Source organism: Apium graveolens, chromosome 4 (genome assembly GCF_009905375.1).
Source record: "Apium graveolens cultivar Ventura chromosome 4, ASM990537v1, whole genome shotgun sequence".
NCBI classification, from domain to species: domain Eukaryota; kingdom Viridiplantae; phylum Streptophyta; class Magnoliopsida; order Apiales; family Apiaceae; genus Apium; species Apium graveolens.
This window is the reverse complement of record NC_133650.1, coordinates 247,826,815-247,842,731: the sequence shown is the minus strand read 5'-3', so window position 1 is coordinate 247,842,731 and position 15,917 is coordinate 247,826,815. Positions and strand designations below refer to the sequence as shown.

At 38.0% G+C, this 15,917-nt stretch overlaps 1 non-coding gene across 1 annotated transcript; it reads left to right on the top strand.

Moving 5' to 3' along the window:
• Nucleotides 1-7,195: 7,195 nt before the first annotated feature.
• On the top strand, nt 7,196-7,302 carry LOC141722608 (small nucleolar RNA R71). Its single transcript, XR_012575619.1, has one exon. It is a non-coding gene; the product is annotated as a small nucleolar RNA R71 (small nucleolar RNA).
• Nucleotides 7,303-15,917: the final 8,615 nt, after the last annotated feature.

The following is a 15,917-nucleotide window of genomic DNA, read 5'->3' as shown; positions in this document are numbered from 1 at the left end:
AATGCAATTAGGCGACTAAAGAGATCTCAAATCATGCAAACGAACATATAGTCAGAAATGTGGTGTGTGCAGATGCTTAACAGATATGCTTCGGAACTAAATCAATTATTATGACTCAACTATCATTAAGGCAATCACATGATTATACAAAGAATAAAAATTCTAGGCACAAAGTGACTTATAACACTACAAGAATTCTGGAGCTTATCACGGAATCATGCTTTTTATTCATAATAATAATGCTTATTTGACCGTGCAATGAGTGAGGTCCACAAAAGACTTATACAATGGTATCCATGTAGCGAGCGTTAGGTTAGCGGTTCCCAGACTCTAAAAGCCTTAGGTCACTAAGCACAAAGTCCCCTAAGAACTTAATAACTCGAATACCAAAGAGCCCACTCGTGATCAATTATGCATAAACACATACTCTTTTTTTCTTTTTTTTTTCTTTTTTTGCTTTTTTCTTTTCAAAATTTCTGAGCAAGTGCGTTTCGCTCCATCTTGCTCAACCCTAGACTACTCGCATAACATGCGAGCCGGCTACTAGCCATTTGACGCCTAGCCACACTTAGCAACGAATTCCATTTTTTACTCCATTTTTCCTTTTTCACGCCTTTATCACTAAGAACCTATTATAAAATTCTAAGCATAATAAGTAGATTAACCTCGAAAACAATCAGATCATAACAACAATCTAGTCCTTAAGCATTCTCTAAGACTTAGTGAAAATATAAGTGTTTCTAAAATGCATATCAACCTACGTGACTCAACATCACTTTAATGTTATCTCTACACTCGTATCAACATCACAAATCAATCGGTAAATCATCGCAAAAGGAATCATGGCATATGCATGAGCTACATGTCATGATAAACAAATAAACATGTAAAATAAAATAAAACTATATGGTAAAAAAATTAAGCAACTATATGAACTAAACTATCGTGAATATGCAGCTATATGATACACACACAAAATATTCCTTAACTACCACCCCCAAACTTAAAATCTTCACTGTCCCCGGTGAAGGTAGTAGAAAGGAACACAGGGTATACCTACTCGGAGTCATCATCATCATCACCCTCAGTGGGTGGAGTATCAGGCGGCGAATATGCAGAGTCCTCACCAAAAACTGGCCACTGGATGTCAGCTCCAAGGCCTCGAAAAGCAGTCCCTAGCACAAGGGTGAGCTCCTGAGCAAACCTGCTCTGCATCTCATACATAGTATTCATCCGCCGTGACAGCCTCCTATACTGGGCATCAGCCATCCCAGCACCCTCCTGAGCTCTCGAAGAACCAGCCTCATCACGCATCGGCCTCGCCATAGTAGAACCTCGTGCTGTACGCCCTCCTGGAAGACGATAACCCAGCCCATACTCCTCGGGCTCACCACCGGTCTATTCCTGCATCCCATTCAGAGTCCCAGAATCAATAGGAGCGGCCGGTAACTACAACTGCTCATGAGACGGCCAGTTCACTCCCACCACTCGGCAAAGCTTCATAACCGTGGATGCATAAGGGATGTTCATGTGCTTAGCTCCCCTCAAAAACTTCAGAATTCCTTGGTAGATGAACTCACCAAGGTCCACATAGTACTCCTCATTCAAAATTCCCCACAACAATTGTGCTCTCTCTACTGTGACTTCATGTGCATGCGAAGAAGGCAGAATATTAGCACAAATAAACGCATTCCATGCACGGGCATACATGTTCATTGCGATCGTCGGAAAGTGACGATACTCATTAGTTCCAGTCTTGAAGGTCCAAACTGTGCCCGACCTACAGAGAGTAGCACAAATCAAATCCAAGTCAAAATCCTCAGCAGTTTTCTCATTCCAGTTCTCCTCCGTGGGCTTCCTCTCTCGCTGCCCAATCACACGGCGAATCACCGCTGGGTGATAATCAACCGTCATCCCCCGGACCACAGAGAACCCATTCTTCTTGACCTTCGCGTTCGCATAGAACTCGCGAACCACGCTCATCGGCACTGCTTCAGGTGACTCACAAAAAGCTATCCATCCCTTCTCAGCGATCATCGGTAGCAACTCACCATCCCTCCCCGATGGTAAAAATCTCCTCTCCTTCAGAATCGGCTTCCCCAAAAGCCTAGTGTACTCCTCCTCCGCAGCTTTGTCATTCAACCGAGGCCTCGCAGCAGTACCCCTCGAAGAATCAGCCGTAGGCACTGTGCTGCTGCTATCGATAGTTCTTGCTCTCTTGGGTGCCATTGAATCTGAATAAAAGTGCTTGAGAACTGTGTTTTTGTGTTTGGGAGAGAGTTTGAGTGTAGAAGTTGTGTGGGAGATATGTGGGATAGGAGTATGTATATATAGGGATTGGATTAGGGTAGAATTTGAATAGGAGTGGGTTTATGGGTAAAAATCATGGGGAAATGGGGAATAGGTCGTGGGTTTTATGGCTGAATTTTGTGTTTTATTTTTCTGAATTTTTTTTTGTATTTTTATTGACTAAAAAAAAATTCTGGCAGCCGACCCCTGAGCGGGCGCTCAGGGGGTCACTGGATTTTTTTTTAAATCCCGGTTTTTCTGATTTTTTTTTGGTTTTGGATAGGTTATTAACTTCTAAGGGTTCCTGTAACAACAAATCATGGGTTGCCTCCCACGCAGCGCTTCTTTTTCGTCAGTAGCTTGACGTTGCATACCTTCCTCAAGTTGACAACAAAACGGCACTAACCAATTCTCGTGTTGCCGTGTCCCCATAGTAGTGCTTCAAACGCTGACCATTAACCTTAAATGCTTGGTCCGGATCATTCTCAAAAATCTCCACCGCTCCATGTGGAAACACAATTTTGACAATAAAAGGCCCAGACCACCTTGATTTCAACTTCCCAGGAAAAAGTCGGAGACGAGAGTTGAATAAGAGAACTTGTTGCCCCGGCACGAATAACTTAGGATGTAGCTTCCTATCGTGCCACCTCTTCACCTTTTCCTTGTACATTTTGTTGTTCTCGTACGCTTGGAGTCAAAATTCATCAAGTTCATTAAGCTGAAACATTCTCTTCTTACCAGCTGCATCTAGATCCAGGTTCAACTTTTTCAACGCCCAATAGGCCTTATGCTGAAGCTCCGCAGGTAAATGACATCCCTTACCATACACCAGTTGAAACGGGGACATACCAAGTGGAGTTTTGTATGCTGTTCTGTAAGCCCAAACAGCTTCATCGAGCTTTAAAGACCAATCCTTCATTGACGGACAAACAACCTTCTCTAGAATGCGCTTGATCTCTCTGTTAGACACTTCCGCTTGACCATTTGTTTGCGGATGATAGGCAGTAGCAACTCGATGATTCACATTATAATGCTGCATCATAGAAGTGAACTTACGGTTGCAGAAATGCTACCCTTCATCACTTATGATTACCCGAGGCATTCCAAACCTTGTGAAGATCTGCTTATGAAGAAAATTCAACACTGCCTTTGCATCATTTATCGGTAGAGCTTTGACTTCTACCCATTTTGAGACATAATCGACTGCCAGCAAGATGTACTGATTGTTGAAGGATGAGACAAAAGGCCCCACGAAATCGATTCCCCAAACATCAAAGACCTCGACTTCAAGCATCAAATTTAACGGCATTTCATCCTTTCTCGTCAAATTTCCCACTCGTTGGCAACGATCACACCTTAAAAGAAACTGATGAGCATCCTTAAACAAAGTAGGCCAGAAAAAACCTGCTTACAGAATACGAGCTGCCATCTTCTCACCACCATAGTGTCCACCATAAACTGTGGAGTGGCAGTCTCGTAATATCCCCTCCGTCTCACAGAACGGGATACATCTCTAGATGATCTGGTCAGCTCCCTGTCTAAACAAATATGGTTCATCCCACATATACCACTTCACCTCATGCAGAAACTTCTTCTTTTGAGCTGAGGTCAAATTAGGAGGCAAAATATTGCTGACAAGATAGTTTACAATATCTGTAAACCATGGCTCTTCCTCTTGAACTGCGAACAACTACTCATCCGGAAAAGACTCGTTGATCAATGTCTTATCTTGTGAAGTAAATTCGGGATTCTCCAATCTAGAGAGATGGTCAGCTACTTGATTCTCTGTACCTTTACGATCCTTGATCTCTAACTTAAATTCCTGAAGTAAGAGCACCCAACGAATGAGTCTCGGCTTCGAATCCTTCTTGGAAACCAAATAGCGAATGGCCGCATGATCAGTGAATACTGTCACTTTTGTCCCAAGAAGATAAGATCGAAATTTCTCGAAACCAAAGACTATAGCCAAGAGCTCCTTCTCAGTAATGGTGTAGTTCATTTGGGCCCCGTTTAAAGTCTTGCTAGCATAGTAGACCACATGAAAGAGATTATTCTTGCGCTGCCCAAGAACTGCGCCTACCGCATAATCACTCGCATCACACATCATCTCAAAAGGCTCTGTCCAATCCGGTGCTATAATAACTGGCGCAGTGATTAAACTCTTCTTGAGAGTCTCGAATGCCGTCAAACATTCATCATCAAATTTGAAAGGCACATCTTTCTCCAGCAAGTTGCACAACGGCTTAGATATCTTCGAAAAGTCCTTGATGAACCGCCGATAAAAACCCGCATGACCAAGAAAACTATGGATTCCTTTCACAGAAATTGGTGGTGGAAGATTTTCAATGACTCCCACCTTGGCTTTATCCACCTCAAGACCCTTGCTAGAGACCTTATGCCCCAGAATAATGCCTTCACGCACCATAAAATGACATTTTTCCCAATTGAGCACCAAATTAGTTTCCACACACCTTTTGAGCACGGCACGAAGATTATTCAAACATTGATCATACGAATGTCCAAAGACGGAGAAGTCGTCCATGAACACCTCAACATTATTTCCAATCATATCAGAGAATATAGCCATCATACATCTCTGAAAAGTGGCCGATGCGCCACATAACCCAAACGAAACTCTGCGAAAAGCAAACGTGCCAAATGGACAAGTGAAGGTAGTCTTTTCTTGATCCTCTAGTGCAATACAAATCTGATTATACCCTGAGTAACCATCCAGAAGACAATAATACTCATGACCAGCCAATCTGTCAAGCATCTGATCAATAAATGGAAGAGGGAAGTGATCCTTCCTCGTGGCCTTATTCAACTTTCGGTAGTCCATGCATACTCTCCATCATGTAACTGTTCGAGTAGGGATGAGCTCATTCTTCTCATTTGCTACCACAGTGATACCTCCTTTCTTAGGCACACATTGCACAGGGCTCACCCAAGAACTGTCAAAAATAGGATAAATGATGCCTGCATCCAGCCATTTCAGAATTTCTTTCTTCACCACCTCCTTCATGATAGGATTAAGTCTGCGCTGTTGCTTAACAGTTGGCTTACTACCCTCCTCTAGCAGAATCTTATGCATGCAGTATGAAGGGCTGATCCCTTTGATGTCTGCTATGGTCCATCCAATAGCCGATTTGAATTCTCTCAAAATCCTTAAGAGCTTGTCCTCCTCACTACCTGAAAGGTCAGATGCAATAATAACAGGTAAAGTAGATGCATCACCTAAAAAAGCATACCTCAAATGTTCAAGTAATGGCTTAAGCTCCAAGGTAGGTGCTTCCTCAATTGATGGTTTGAGCTTTCCTCCAGCATTCTTGAGGTCAGAAGTACTAAGAGATTCAAACGGCATATCCAGCTTTCGCCTCCAGGGAGAAGCATTAAGATATTGTAATTGCTCGTTGCCATCTTCATCATCACTGTCGAAATTCCCCACTAAGGCCTTTTCTAATGCATCAGATATTAGCATATGATCGAGTTCTGAAGTAACCGCAGAATCAATCACATCCACTTTTAAGCACTCCTCATCTTCTGTGGGAAATTTCATTGCTTTGAATACATTGAAGGTCACATCCTGATCCTGCACCCGCATAGTAAGTTCACCTTTCTGCACATCTATCAAGGTACGGCCAGTAGCCAAGAAAGGTCTTCCCAAGATTATGGGAATCTTCTTATCTTCCTCGAAATCCAGAATAACAAAGTCTACAGGAAAGAAGAGCTTATCCACCTTGACTAGCACATCCTCCACTATGCCCCTTGGGTAAGTAATAGAACGATCAGCCAATTGTAGAGACATGTAGGTGGGTTTTGGATTAGGCAAATCCAACTTTTTAAAGATCGACAATGGCATCAGATTGATGCTTGCTCCTAAATCACAAAGGCACTTGTCAAACGACAACTTGCCAATGGTGCAAGGAATGGTGAAGCTACCTGGATCTTTAAGCTTTGGAGGTAACTTTTGCTGCAACACAGCGCTGCATTCTTCCGTTAGAGCAACGGTCTCAAGGTCATCCAGTTTCACCTTCCTTGAAAGAATACTCTTCATAAACTTCGCATAACTAGGCATTTGCTCCAGAGCCTCAGCGAAAGGTATATTGATATGAAGTTTCTTGAACACCTCCAGAAACTTACCGAACTGCTTATCCAGCTTTTGTTGTTGCAATCTCTTAGGGAAAGGTGGTGGAGGATAGAGCTGGGAAGTGTTCTAGGTTGACGATTGAGCACTGCATTAGCTATTTGACCGATTTGATTTTCCAAGGTATTGATAGAAACCGCCTGACTCTTGCACAACAGCTTAAGTTCCTCAAAATCGGCACTAGTAGGTGCAGCTGCACTTCCCTGTTGAGGATATGATTACCTTTGAGCATACTGCTGTGGTTGCTGGAATCCAGGTGGATTGAACTGTTTACTCACACCTTGCTGATATGGTGGCTGAATAGCATTCTGATTATTACCCCAGCTGAAATTTGGATGATTTCTGTTGTTAGGATGATAAGTAGCTGGCACAGGCTGTTGTTGTCGCTGATAATTGTTCACATACTGAACAGATTCACTGACAAGAGAACACTAATCCGTAGCATGAGAACCTGCACAAAGCTCGCAAACCATGGCTATTTGATTGACTCCATAGGTAGCTAGAGAATCGACCTTCATAGACAGCGCTTGGAGCTGCGCTGCAATAGCGGTGGCTGCATCGACTTCCAGAATACCTGCTACCTTCCCAGGCATCATCCTCTGAGTTGGGTTTTGATGCTCATTTGCAGCCATAGTCTCGATAAGATTATAAGCCTTAGTATAGCTTTTGGCCCACAAGGCGCCTCCAGCTGCTACATCGAGCATGGGCCGAGATTGGGCCCCCAAACCATTATAGAAACCAGTGATCACCATCCAATCAGGCATTCCATGATGTGGACACTTTCTCAACATTTCCTTATAGCATTCCCAAGCTTCGCACATAGATTCTGTAGGTTGCTGCGCAAACTGAGTAAGAGCACTCCTCATAGCAGCAGTCTTTGCCATTGGGTAAAACTTCACCAGAAACTTTTGCGCAAGATCTTTCCAAGTAGTGATGGACCCAGCTGGTTCAGAATGTAACCAGTCCTTAGCTTTATCCCTCAGTGAGAATGGGAAAAGCCTCAGTTTGATAGCCTCATCAGTCACGCCATTATATTTGAAAGTACTGCAGATCTCGACAAAATTCCTTATGTGCATGTTGGGGTCTTCAGTCGTAGCTCCTCCAAAAGAAACAGAATTCTGCACCATTTGAATAGTGCCTGGCTTGATTTCAGAGGTGTTAGCTTGAATAGCCGGATGAAGAATGCTTGACGGAATGTCATCAATTTTAGGCCGAGAAAAGTCCATAAGAGCTGGATCGGCCGGAATAATACGATCACCCATGATTACTAGTTCTTTCTGCTCACTTCCTGAATCCGAATCTTCAAAATCTATCTTTTCCGGAATATCAAGAACTTCGTCTGTCTCCTCAGTTGTATCTAAAGTCCTCTTGCGAGTACGAGAACGAGTTTGCATAAACGCTCGCTAAAGTACCTGAAACAAAACCGTAAACAATAAGTAACAAAAACGTCTTAATCACTGAGTCCTAACGACCAATGATGGTAAGTACATAAACTAAACAAATACGCCGAGTCCCCGGCAGCGGCGCCAAAAACTTGTTAGGGCGAAAACACGCGCTAATAATACACGCAAGTATACGCGTTCGCAAGTAATATAGAATACTTTCTAGTTCATTCCCACAGAGACTCAGACTAATTATGTTCAATTAAACTCACTCACCAATGTATGTTTACTTCTCAATGTTAAGACAATAACACTTAGAATTGTTAACTATTTATTAACTACAATTAACTACTAAAATTAACCACTTAACTAACACTTCAAATTAACAATATTAAAACACTCATGAGATCATAACTTCATTACTACTTCCTTCAATAGTCATTGTTATTACCCTTAGCATGCAACAGTGATGATATTAATCGAATAACACGAAACTGATAAAAGCCAACTTTCATTGTACTAATACCATTCTACCAAACATCCACAATTAAGATAGAAGTTGAATAGGCATCAATTATGTTGAGTCCCTATATGTCTACAGAAATTGATAACATAATGATTTAAGCATAAGTTATTCCTTTTGATTACACAGGGTGAATAAAACGGTTAGAGTTACCCACTAATCATGCATCATCATACATGAACCTATGCTAGCATGGCAAGTTCTAAATCTCGAGATCCACTGTCGCTTCACAAGAGATTAACACTCTATCTTATATGTTCGCGACGCACATAAGACGAATATGCACAACCAATACTAGATATAATACAATCATCACACACTAAGGTAATAAATAATTAACTAAAGAATTCCATAGTAAATCCGTTACGATCCCATGATCACGATTAGCCTATGGTAGCACTTATCGTCATCATGGGTTCATATGAAAACATGATAAATAAACACAAGAGAATAATAACTAAACTAATTATATTAAACCAGAGTACGTCACAAGAGTAAATAGGTTCAAAAGCAAGAAAACTAGCATCCAATGTTACAACGAAATAAAGAATCACAAGAAAATATGCATCCTCTTCGTTGCGGTGTGCTAAAACGGTCTTCTTCCTTATCTCCTTCTCTCCTTGCTTAATACAACGATCCAACCTTAGTGAAAACGTCTCTGAATCTACTTATATAGAAGTCCCATAAAACTCAGATTACACAGAAGTTGGAAGCCAAACAGAAATAGAAGTCTAAAATAAATATTCCTTTTTTCCGACCTTGCGCGGCCGCTCAGCATAGCTGAGCGGGCGCTCAGCTTCCTGGGCGGCCGCTCAGGATAGTTGAGCGGGCGCTCTAGGCTGAGCGGACGCTCAGACCCCTACTGGATTTTTTTTGAGTTTGCTCCGTTTCTTCGCTGTAATCCACTCCTTCCTTCCCTCTCGCAATGCTAAACACGTGCCAAGGCTTATTCTTGATGATTACTCCCCCAAAATACAACTATTACCCTGAAATGCACAAACACTAGAAAAACGCATCAAATACATAAAATACTTGATTTCAAGACACCAATTTAAGCTATTTTAAGATGTTCTAAGTGGTATAAAATGCCACTTATCTGTTGTATGTCATATAGTATGAAAGACTGGCCATCTTGAATACAAATATGGTTGTCTCATTCACATCTAAATCATATTCATTCTTTCTTCTTCAATCATGATTCGTTGATTCATGAATCCTTCCGATTGTTTCCTTGTACTTTTATCCTTTACAAAAAGTTTCCAATTAGAATCATATACACAAATTCCTTCTTTTGTAAGATCTATCTTTTGAATATCTTAAAAGAAAGTGAATTGAACCCGTATAGCAGAGGGAGTTATGTGGACAATTGCAAGCCAATAAATGATGGACATATACGTGCAGAGAAAACCATTATGTCAATAACGTGGTTGTTACGAGGACATCAAATCTGAGGCAGAAATCTGTATAACTGATACGTTTCAAGTATGCTATTTTGGCATGAATTGGAGTAGTTAGCGAACCGTATGAAGTAAATTAACTAGAGGAATAAGAAAGTAAAGCTACGTATATCGGATAAGGCAAATGATTGATTGGACAATGGAAGCGAATAAATAAATCATTAATAATACCAAGATACTCGATTAATACGTTGTGAAGATGAAGCATACCTCAATCAGGTGGGAGATATTTGTCATGAAAATTCAAGATCAAAGAAATGAAAGTTACGAAGAAACTTTAAGTGTGTTCATCAAGGGATGGTTGGGCTTTCCCACTCCAGTAAGTGAGTTGTGGTAAAATTGATGCTTATAGCCGGGTCAGCAAAGAAGGTTCAATATGGAAAGACATAAGGGGAGATGAAGGTATGGTGGTTTGACTGCAATAATTTTTAAGATGTGAAGCTTTAAAACCAAATGAACTCATTCGCAAGATTATAATAGTGTTGGTTAAAACCAGGTGTTGATTCTCAGAAGTTGAACAAGTTGACTAATAAGATTAATTGTATGTTTTCAAGGATGGATAAATTGTTAAATTAGATGGCTTGAGTTGAAACACGAACTAAAAGAATTTTATAATAATTTGTAATTGTACTCAGCAGTGATATTATGTTGTAATCAGGAAATATGAAAAAAAAGGTATGATATAATAAGAATTGTTCGCTATAAACTTAAGTTGAACTAGAGACATGGGTTGTACTGATTAATATTATATGAGGTGGTGAAATGGTGAGTTTAGAAAGTGGAAGTGGACTGGTATATTTGAAGGTTGATTGTTGGTTATTTGATTGATTGTTGGTGTTGGCTTGAGCCCGACTGGTAGTCAATAATATAAAGGAGATTCTGCCCAAATTTTTCGGAAAATACCCTACTCTTAAAAATGGAAAGTATACTCCCGTCTGTTATTGGTATTCATGTTGATACTCCAACAGTTGTGATCTCGGTTCTTTAAAGAGATTGCTACAGCCAATCCGACTATATATAATTGGTCTTTGACTTCATTTAGCTAGTCATCACTTGGTGCAATTGATCAATTAAATGAGTTAATTGGTTAATTTTACCAATTAATGGTCAGTTAGATGGAAATCGATTCCAATTAGATTAAGTCAAATTTTGATGTGACTTTCAAATATGGAATCAAAGTAATGAGGAATTTAGAAAGTAAGGTCAATAGTAGAATTCAGAAATTGATGCCAGTGAATGAGGCTTTACTTGGATGAATATGTCCTTCATAATGGACAAGAAAAATAAAAAGTTATTTGTATGGATAAGTGAGAAGAATGTTTTCAAGAGCTAAAGAGTTAAGATAAAGCAACGAGAAGGAAGGAAGAAAAGGAATAAGGGAGATGGAATAAAGCAAAGATTAATAACTACACCAATATGGATTTTACAGTCAAAGAGATTTTATCATCTGCAACAAAGTTGTATCAAAGGATGTCTTGTTTCTAAATTATTTTGATAATCATACAATAAATGATTACCAAGTTTTTCTATTTTGGATGAAGTGTGAGACACAGTTTTAATTCAGTTTCCAATTGATATGGATACTTAGGTTGTTGTTAAATATCGAAAGTGGTATTAATATAGATGATTGATGTTTACTTCAGAATGGGATGTTGTGAGCATCAAAGTTCGTATTAATATCTAATTTGATATGACAGCAAAATGAGTAATATTGTCAAGAGTTCGGTTTTGAATGAGCTATGAGAATGAAGAACGGAAGAACGGAGAAGAGGAATCAAAAGGGTGATAAAGAAACTTTATAAGATGCTAGGATATAGGTAAGATATGGGTAATATGAAAGACAAAGTAAGGTGAAAATTTTTTTTTGGAAATATTTGTAAATTGAGATATGGAATGCATCCCAGTGTACAATCAAGTACCGAGGGCTAAAGGAAAATATCTAGTGACCAGACGTGAAGAGAAAATGGGGGAAATGTAAATAAATGTTATACCTACCCAAGAATTTAGGGCGGAACATCAAAGGCTAGATGGATACTTTTCGCCAGGAGACGTCGTAGTGAAATCACCCGAGGACTAAAGGTGAGGAAAGCGTTAATTGCTTCATTATCGATAGGTTATCCAAACCTAATCATTCTCTTTTATTAATAAACAATTCATCCAATAAGTGGGTTAGTTGTTGCTTGAAGAAATGGGGGTACGTCATCAGATCCAGAAATTTATTATAAACAATCAATATTGTTTGATGTGAGATTTGACAGGAGTAATCAGAATACGATGAATTATGTCGAACCAGAATAATATATATCACTCCAAGATGAACGGACATTAAGTAAGGCGGAGCTAAAAGATAGGAATTTGGCTACGATAGCTCAAGAGATTCAAGCTACTCCAAAAATATGATACAAGACCGAGATGGCAAAGAAGACTTTCTGATAATATGGCACCAAGAAAGAATAAACGTTTATATGTGACTAGATGTCAAGGAAAGCATTGCATTCAGTTTCATATGAGAACTTCTTAGAACCAAAACAAATGATAATATGGGATAAAATATGTTGGTAGTGCCTCCAAGTTAGTGCATTTTCTTCAAAACAGTATGAAAGTTTCGCTCAACAAATATACTCGATTGTGATTCAAGGAAAATAAGATATGGTGATAAGTTTGTGCGTCAACCATATTCAGTCGAGATTTTCTCGTTAGTTTTTAATTTTGAAGTAATTTCGAGAACGTTAGAAATCGAATATGACATGGTTTCAGCATATCATTCGTAGATGGACGAGAAGACTAAGAGAACGATTAAGGAGCCTCGAATGCGATTGGAAGCGATTATAAACTAGGTTAATTGAACAAAGAAACATGTGGGAATGAAGTTCAACAACTAGTACGTATTGTAAACATTCATGAGCACAAATTACTAGAATTAGTAAGAAAAGATAATTAGTATGCATTACGTTGGTCCTTTTGGAACAGTATAATAGACAGGATAAGTGTAAGTAAGTTGGCTTCACCGCCACACGTTTAGCAGATTCATAAGGCATTTATATATGTATATTCAGGAAGAGTAATTTAGCTCCATTATATATAAAATGGAGACTTGAGTTAAGTTAAATGAGCAACAGATAGAACATGATGTCAACAAAAGGCTGTTAAGTAATGAGTGATGCTGCGAGTAAAAGTTTATGAAAAGTTGTAAGGTTGAGGGATCAACCTGAGAAAATGAAAGTGAGATACTTGAATGTATCAATATCTGGTCCTTAGTGGGATTCTGAGGACAGAATCCTTTTAAGGGGGGAAGGATGTAATATCAGGGATATCGCGTGTAATTATTTTTATCAATAAATAATTATTATGTGATTATTATGTGATTTTTGGTAAATTATCTGATGATTGGCGCTGATATGTGGGTGTTTATATGTAATAAGATATGGGTATGTTAATTTTAATATGTCCAGAATAAAATATAGATAATTAAGATATATATGAAGAACAAACGATTATTGTAAATAGATGATCGGAGTTTGGAACGTTTCGCCGGCGATGGATTTTCCCGTCGATATTCCGGCCAACCGATAAGGTTTTTGATAGTTTGGTTTGCAGCATCGTGATTATCTCGTCCTGTAGAAGAAATCTGCACATTTTTGTCAAGTTCTGGGCACGTTGTCTCGCCAGCGGTGGCCGGAGACGGCGACGGCAACATCGCCAAAATGCAATTAGGCCACTGAGTTTTCAGTATATTTTCATTTTAGCCCCTAGGATTTTAAAAACTGACTCTGTTTAATTTTATTTTAAAAATTATATTTTGATTACTTTTAAAAATTAGAAAAATATTTATTTAATTATTTTAAATTCAGAAAATTGTTTTAAATATTTATTTATTCAAAAATAAATCAAAATTATTTTATTAATTAATTTTAATTATTTTTTAATTATTTTAATTAGTTGATTAATTTATAGTTAATTAATTAATTTAATTAATTCTTAATTTTATTTAATTTAATAATTAGATTTAATTATTTGATATTGATTTGAAAAATAGTTTCGAGCTTTAAAATATTATTTAAAATTATTTTCAAGGCTCGATAATCATTATAAATTATTTTAAAGACAGATTCAAGTGTTCAAACTCTATTATTTAATTATAAATTGATTCGGAGTCCCGTTTTAATTTTGAAAAGAGTTCAAAAATTCATAATAAATACCTGAAAAATCATTTTAACCCCAAATCTTATTTGAATAATTATTTTAATTGAATATCTTACGTGCTACGTGTTAAATGTGATCTGATTGATGCATAATGTGACTATACGTGCATTGTTTGACTGTTTTTGCTATAACTTTCAATCCGTGCGTCGGATTTGGGTAAAACGAAGGGTAGATACAAGCTTATGACGTCTACGTGACGATTATAATGATATGAGATTGAGTATTGATAGATACTTGTGATGCCTAGCAGAGTAAACAAGGCATAGAAAAGAAAGCCAGTGATTAGTAAATAGAACTGAAGCGTAGAAAGAGAAGGCGATTGATTGATAAATAGAAGCAAGACATAGAAAGAGAAGGAAAGTGATGGAAAAGTAAAACTGTTAGATGAGGACAAGTAAAGTTTGAAATCATCGGTGATAAGGCAAGTACTTCTGAACTTTCTTCCAGATATATTGCAAATATTTTCAAACTTTCTTATAACATTTTGCTATTATTCAAAATAACTCTTGTTTTATATTACAAGTGCTTTAAACTATTCATCCTTGAACCCTGATTCTTATTGATCTTAAGCCATAAACCTTATTCTTCATAAACCACTGATTGTTAAATTCTCAGATACGAGCCAAACACAAACGATACTACTCCACAAATACATATCTACCACATACTAATTTCTGATATTGAATTGCTTGACATACCAACCCTTATTCCTTGTTTAACAGAAGACCAATCCTTGTAACCCTTGAACCCTTGGTCTTATATTTTATGATTCTTTTCTTGATTGGAAGCCAATCATTTGAATTCCTTGTTATACCTTCTTGATATTGTGAATCACCTTATGCTTTAAGATAAATGTTGTTTATAATTCGGCTTATTGAATTACATTGTTTATCATATTGTTATTCTAGAATTGGATTATTTTTAAATGTAGACCAGATTCGTGGTCGGGCCAGATTCGTGGTCGGGCCAGATTCGTGGTCGGGCCAGATTCGTGGTCATAATAGGCCAATGTGTGCCTTGGATCCAGTATATAGAGCAAAGTTGGGAGCCTTGCTCAGTGTTAGTGCGTGACTGATCAGGAGTCTAACCTTGGTTTTTTAAAATAAAAAGTGAATATCCAATTCGAATCATTGCTTATTCAGAAACTTGATTCTTCTGAATCATTTCAATTGGTAATTATTTAACCTAGATTATTGCTGTTATGACTTACTGAGCTAGTTAGCTCACTCTTGCAAACCTTTTTATGGTTTCAACAGTTAAAAATGAAATTGTTGGTAACGTGGATTCCCACTCCAGTGTGCGAGCTAGGATTCCTGGTTAAGTTGGATTGAGTTAGCAGGAGCTTTATATTGTAGATGAGTTATGCAAGATTGTAAGCATGATATCATTAGCAATTGTAAGTTGAACTATTTGGGATTTGGTGTGATGTAATAAAAGTTAAGGTGATGGCTTGTTTTCATACTTAAACCTGTTGTGATCCGTGGTTGTGTAAAGAAGGGTCAAAGCATATAATACTTTATATACAGGTTTATATATTGTGGTGTTTGTGTTGTGATCCCCAAACTTCTGACCCGGGTTTGGAGGGCGTTACATTAGCTATAGCAGCTAGGAAGTCCATCAATTGTATCAATTGCGTGTGATGAGAACCGTTAGATATAATTTTAAAAATTATTATATAAAAAGTATAATGTTCGAATCCTATCAGCAATATATTAAAATTATGATTACAATATATAATGATAAAAATTATCGTGGTGCATTGTAAAATTATTATACTAAGGGTATAAGGTTCGAATCACAACTGTAATATATTAAAAAAATATATTTTACAATATATAAGATAAAAATAATTGTGCATCGTATGGGATATATACTAGTAATATAATAACATGAATGAGTTATATTCTGGTTCAATGATT